This window comes from Chroicocephalus ridibundus, chromosome 3 (genome assembly GCF_963924245.1).
Source record: "Chroicocephalus ridibundus chromosome 3, bChrRid1.1, whole genome shotgun sequence".
Classification (NCBI taxonomy): domain Eukaryota; kingdom Metazoa; phylum Chordata; class Aves; order Charadriiformes; family Laridae; genus Chroicocephalus; species Chroicocephalus ridibundus.
In genome coordinates, this window is record NC_086286.1 from 40,745,888 (window position 1) to 40,752,152 (window position 6,265).

A 6,265-nucleotide genomic window follows, 5' to 3' on the forward strand; every position below is an offset into this window, starting at 1 on the left:
TCCCTGCCACCAAAAGAGAGGACTTGCCGCCGCCTCCCATCTCTCCATCTGCTCCTTTGTTCTACTACCGTACTCCTGTGGCTCACCTCGCACTGCCTTAACAGTGCCTTAGAGCACTTTAGGAGCCAAGTTCACTCCCTGAGCAGGCAGGAAACTCACCCAGAAAAGCAGGTGGTGTTCCACCAGCTTCGAGAGCTCAACTGCCTTGCAGAGACAACCAGCAAGCATAAGAGGTGGCACAAGGAAGGAGGCAGGACCACGCATCGGGAAGAAGGAGAGGGAATTTGTCCATCTCCTTTTTGTGGCAGTCAGCCCGGGCTGCTAGCTCATACCCGGGTGAAACGGCACACTCAGTTTGCAGGGAGGGCTAAAAACCCCTTCACTTTTAGAAAGGACACCACCCAGGACACAGTCAGGCATCTTTTAAGGCAACTTTTAACTCCCTCTTGCACGGAGAGACTCCCTAGCTCTCTGGGAAAGGCTGCAGCTGACAGGCGTCGTTCTTTCATTCCGCCAGAGGTGGAAGCTAAAGTGATTTCAGGGAAGGGTTATAAAAGGGTTTATAAAAGTTATACCAATTTTTGAATTGTTGTTCATGACTGGTTCCATGACATTTTCCCCAGAGAAACAGGAAGCAACTCACAAGCACTGGAGGAGCAGCAGATGGAAAAGTCACTTTCTGCACTCTCGTAGTCGTCAGGTTCAGTGAATTTGCACTTTGCCGGATTTTACTCCTGCAGAAAGAGGATTTAGCGAGTGAGTGAGCAGGTGATTTAGGGAGTACCACCGGGTCAGGTCTTTCCCGCTTAGGCAGAAAGCCTCCCCGCTCCCGGCGGTTTAGGCAAAAACCCTACATTTCATCCAAGCCCTAAGCTGTAGTCTAAAAAGCCACCAGCGTGACAGAGACGGTCTGTACCAGAATCCTACAATCGGCCTTTTTTCACTCAAGTGCAGCCTACAGATTGTCTTGCCGAGTTTGTGCAGATGCTCCACAAGCACAAAGCTACAGCAGAAGGTGAGACGAGGAAAGAATTTCAGCTCTCTACCCCAACAGCCCCCAACAGCGAAGACCCTGTGTCTGATGCAGACCACAGATGTGACATCCCTCTCCATGAAAAAACAAACAAAACCAACACAGATCAGAACCTGACGCTGGAGCCACTTTACCCAGCTACCTCCTGCGGTTATTCCCCAACACGACTATACTTCCCTTCAAGAGTTGCAGTCCCCGTCTACCGTGGCGAAGCTCGCAGCAGTTCCCAAAGGCACTTCTGACCTTACGCTCTTTTTTACCTTGCTCGGTGCACCTGGACAGACAGACGTAGGCGCCGAGTGTCTCAGGACAGAACATACACGCAGCCTTCCCAGCACAGGGAGACAGTGGTGAGCAAGGCACTCCCAGCACACCACACCGCTCGCCTCTCCCAGCACGAATTCCAGAATCCCAGCACGAATTCCAGAATCCCAGCATCACAATGAAGAGAAAGGCCTTCCAGAATCACTGGAGGTCCTCTGGTCCAGCCCCCCTGCTCAGGCAGGGTCACCTACAGCAGGCTGCCCACGACCGTGTCCAGGCGGCTTTTGCGTATCTCATTCTGAAACATACTTTGACAAAGAGCAACCTGACAAGCCCAACTGCAAATGCATTTGCAACACGTGCAACAGGCCCGGCTTGTTGGTGACTCTCTCCTGCCAATTTAAGGCTTCTCTCCACCACACAAGTCAAGCAATACCACACCAGCAAAGCCTTGTCACCATTAGTTCTCCAAAACTGTATCCGACAGCTTCCTAGGTAGAAGGCACAAAATTAACAGAAGCCTGATTATGTTCGTTTCACTGTCTTAACAAAGCAAACCCCAGGCAGATCAATGCAGGAAAACCAGTTGATGCAGCAGGTGAACAAGAAGCTGTCCTCAGCAGAACAGGGTACGGTACTGTGTGCCCAAACGCCTGTGCCAGCTGCCAGCCAAGACCGATACAACCATCCAGAGGGAGCACCTGAACGACCCCGGTTAGCCATACACCCCACACAGGGCTCAGCATTCCCGACAGAATTAAGTCCCTAATTTTTATCAAACCCCCATCATTTTATCAAACATGATCAGGAAGCAATTATTAGATCTGAAAGACTGACGCCACGCTTCCTTTCTGTTGGCAGAAGTTCCAGACCTGGAGTCACGGTTTATTAAGGAAGGGCAGAGAGGGGCGTGAGTAACAAATCTTAAAGATGACAAAAAGGGGAAAACATCAGACTCAGAAGACCAGAGGTTCATGGATCTGGCCGCAATGCCCGTTACTGGGAAACTCGCCTGAGCCACAGCAATGTGCTGGTGCTCCCACTCCTTCCAGGCTTCCCCCGGACGGGACTCCCACGTGGCCTGTGTGCTCTGGATCCGCCACTCATTCCCAGCCAGCAGAAACTCTTCTCCCTCCTGCCTGCAATAGCCTTACTTACACTGGGTTTGGGCTTTTGTCTTGATCAGCACTTGATAAGGGAACTGACTCTGAGCAACTGGATGTGCCCACGCCAGTGCTGCACATGAGGACAGGGACCATTTCTCAAAGGCAGAGCTGTCTTCTTTTCTTCTCAAGTTTCTAAAAGCAATGTGTCTGTGGAGAAAAAAACCAAACAGAACACCTTTGAAAAAAAATCCCAAGTCACAGATATTAAGTACTACTCCTGTATCGCCAGGCAGAAATGCAGCGGTGCTGCTAAGATGCCTTAATAGAGCAGAGCACCAGCTGGCCAGCAGGCAGTAAGGGGAGAGCAGCCGCTGTCAGGGAGCGCCCACCCCAGACAAGGCTTCTGGGGGTCTTGGTTCACGTGGGCCTCATCTCCGGGTCAGATGGAGTCCTAATTCAGACACAACAAGGGGGCTGCGTTCATCGGCACGTGAAAGCAATTCAGCTCTTTGCAGGACTGAACTGGTGCGGGAAACGTTCAATCTTCTGCTCCTGATATCTCCTCGTAGCCAGGCAGCTGCAGCCACGCGGTCACGGAGCCATGAACCGCGTTGGGACAGCAGACATCTAAGTGCCTGAGCTCTTTTCAGGGGAGCTGGAATAAGAAGGAATAATTAGTGCTGGAGTCCCAGCGAAAGCCTGTCTGGAAGGACTGCAAAGAGGGCCGTTTTCAGTTCTGAGCCCCAGAAAGGCCAGGAGGAGAGAGGGAACCTCCTCTTGCAGAAGGAGACGAGGGACTGGGGAAGTGGCCGGGAAGCAAACTGCTCCTGGGCAGGAAGGAATAGCTCTGTGTGGCACTGTCGCTGGGATCCGGCATCGGGAAGCAGAGACAACCAACGCCTGGCAGCAGGGGTCATCTGTACGCTCTACGTTTCAACTCTGTGCTGCATTGCCGGGAGAGAAAGGGAAGGAAAGAAGCTGAACTAAGTCACGCACACGAGAGAGACCCAGAATTCTCAGGAAAAAGAGCTACCTCCGTCACATAACTTAGCTGTCAAAATATACGCCGTGCGTTAATAAGAATACAGAATAAGCTCTTAATATGCTGCCCTCCCTTATTGGCACATTCACCCTTTCCTTCCTCCTCAGCTGTCAGTCACTTTGAGCTGGTATCTCTTCTCATTTTGCCCAGCACCTGACCGCAATTGGCACCGAGACCAGAGCGGGAAAAACTATGAAAGTGTGCCTTTCAGCGTATCGTCAGGTTGACAGAGTTCCTTCGTAACAGAGGTCTGCTGGAGTCTCGGCTGCAGTCTGTGAGCGTATCAAACGTATTACCTGCCACTGGATTTTGAAGGAGGTTTTTAAAATTAGTTTTAAACCCTACCAAAAATGAGATAGGGATTAACATGGAAAAGATGACCATAAAGTCCTTAAACGTAAAAGAAGAATCCTAGTGTCTTAGCAATCTGGCTACAAACTAACTCTTTTTAGCAGGTTAGCAATTTAGGAGAAAGAGAGACAGACAGATGAGAAGACAGAGGTGGGTTTTGTCAAAGTGAATACTGAAGGTGCTCAAATCCTGGTAACTCTGCCTTACGCTAGCACCAACGTAAAAAAAACCCTCAAAATCACGTCGATGGTATTGGTACAAGTAACAGTTGAAGAATCTGTTCTTAAATTTGTTCAAAACAGTAAGAAAGTTAGCATTTGAAGAAACTCAGGTAAGCTGTCTGAAGACTGTCAGCATTTACAGTCAACATTTTCACACGTGCACGTTTTCTATTTGTATTCTTCCATCTTTCATTTGATAGTACTTGCTTTAAGAAAAAATACCTCTTCAAAGGTGCTGGAGTATACAGTTAATTCACCCGAGACAAAGAGGACCCTGTGGGGGTTTCATCTTATTTAGGAATGCAACATCTGGTGCACAGGACCAACAGTAATCGCAGATTACAGGAAACAAAACTACTTGTTTTATAATACTGCCTCGCTTTATGTAAAGAACACGGCGTTTATATAAAAGAGGTGCTTATAGTTTTATAGCTGCATTTATCTCTATTTAGTTAAATTTTTCCAAATATGCAGAGAACTCTTGCAAAAGAAGCGGGGTTTCAATCTCTAACGTAGAAAGCGAGAGATCGATTTTGTGTCAGCCACGTTTCTGTTCTGAAAACAGAAATGGTCTCCATTTGAGTGATGCATTAATAGTGCTACGAATCTTTTAGAATCATAGAATGGTTTGGGTTGGAAGGGACCTTAAAGATCATGTAGTTCCAACCCCCCTGCCCTGGGCAGGGACACCTCCCACTAGGCCAGGCTGCTCAAAGCCCCATCCAGCCTGGCCTTGAACGCTTCCAGGGAAGGGGCATCCACAGCTTCCCTGGGCAACCTGTTCCAGTGCCTCACCACCCTGACAGTAAAGAATTTCTGCCTGATATCTCATCTAAATCTACCCTCCTTCAGCTGTAAACCGTTACCCCTCATCCTATCGCTACACTCCCTGATAAAGAGTCCCTCCCCATCCTTCCTGTAGGCCCCCTTTAGGTACTGGAAGGCTGCTATAAGATCTCCCCAGAGCCTTCTCTTCTGCAGGCTGAAGAACCCCAACTCTCTCAGCCTGTCTTCATAGGAGAGGTGCTCCAGCCCTCGGATCTTCCTTCTTAACCCCCTTTTTTCTTCAAAAAAGGAGGACAACCCAGAAAAGAGAAAGAAGGAATGTACTACAAGAGATGAAACAGCTTGGCCAGTGTTACGGCAGAGCAGCCGGGTGGCTCAAGCAGCAAAACGATGCTCTTAGGTCCAGGCAGCACCCACACACTTCAGCCAACATGCCCAGAAGGGTCACGTTAAGAGAGCATAAAGGATGATTTTCAAATTACAATGAGCAAAAAAGAAATCAATGTACACAGAAAACTAAGATTTGTTAATACGGAAGCAAAGCGACCTCATTACCTGGTCATTATAGATTTCCAGCACGTTGAAAGTGTTCTGTAAAGACAAGAAGTAATTAGAAGGTAAAACAGACAGGCAACAAACAGCAAAAGCTAGGCTCTGTATTTCAGCAGCTTAAACATTAAGTTTCTGCCCCATGACTTTTCTCTTCTCCCTGTTGCTTATTCCGTGTGCCTGCACTTTCCACAGAACCAAAGCAAGCACCGTGAGCTGCGCTGGAAAACCCGTGATTTCAGCAAAAATCCGGTACTGGTAAACCACTCTTAGAAATCCTTTTGCTCTGAAACAGGATATTTCACCACATCATTCTAGTAAGAAGCCATTTGCTACAGATAGGAGGGTTTTAAAAAATTTAAAACGGTGTTTAAACTTTGAGAGAAACTAAGGGATATTTTCAACATTTCCTACTAAAACTGTGTTCTCTTATCAGAGAAGACTTTCTAAACTCCATCATAACATACGTTTCAATACACCATTTTATTGTATTTTTGTTGTATTTTCCCCTAGCCAAATGTGCACGAGGAAACCGCTAGCAGACCTCAGGGTGGGCTAGCCAGTGAGCAGGAGGAAAAGCCATCTCTGGAAAGATGCGGTGTCTCAGCCAGAGGTCAGAGACGGAGCCCAGAATTGGGGCACAGACAACAGCTGGGCTCAAGGCTCTGCTGATCCTCTGGGGCTCTGCAAATGTGGCTGCGTGGGGGAACCTGCAGAGTGACAGCATGCCTCTGGTGTCACTCGTGAGCTTCAACTGCAACAAGCCAGAGAGGCGGCTTTCTGTGAGCTGCCCCAGTGCAAGATGGCAGGTGGTAAAGGCACGGCCCCGTCTCTGGCAGCCTGCGTAGCCAGCCGCGTTGCTGTCGTGCATGTGTGTGGTGCACCCTCAGCCTTGCTACTGGCCTGACCTGCA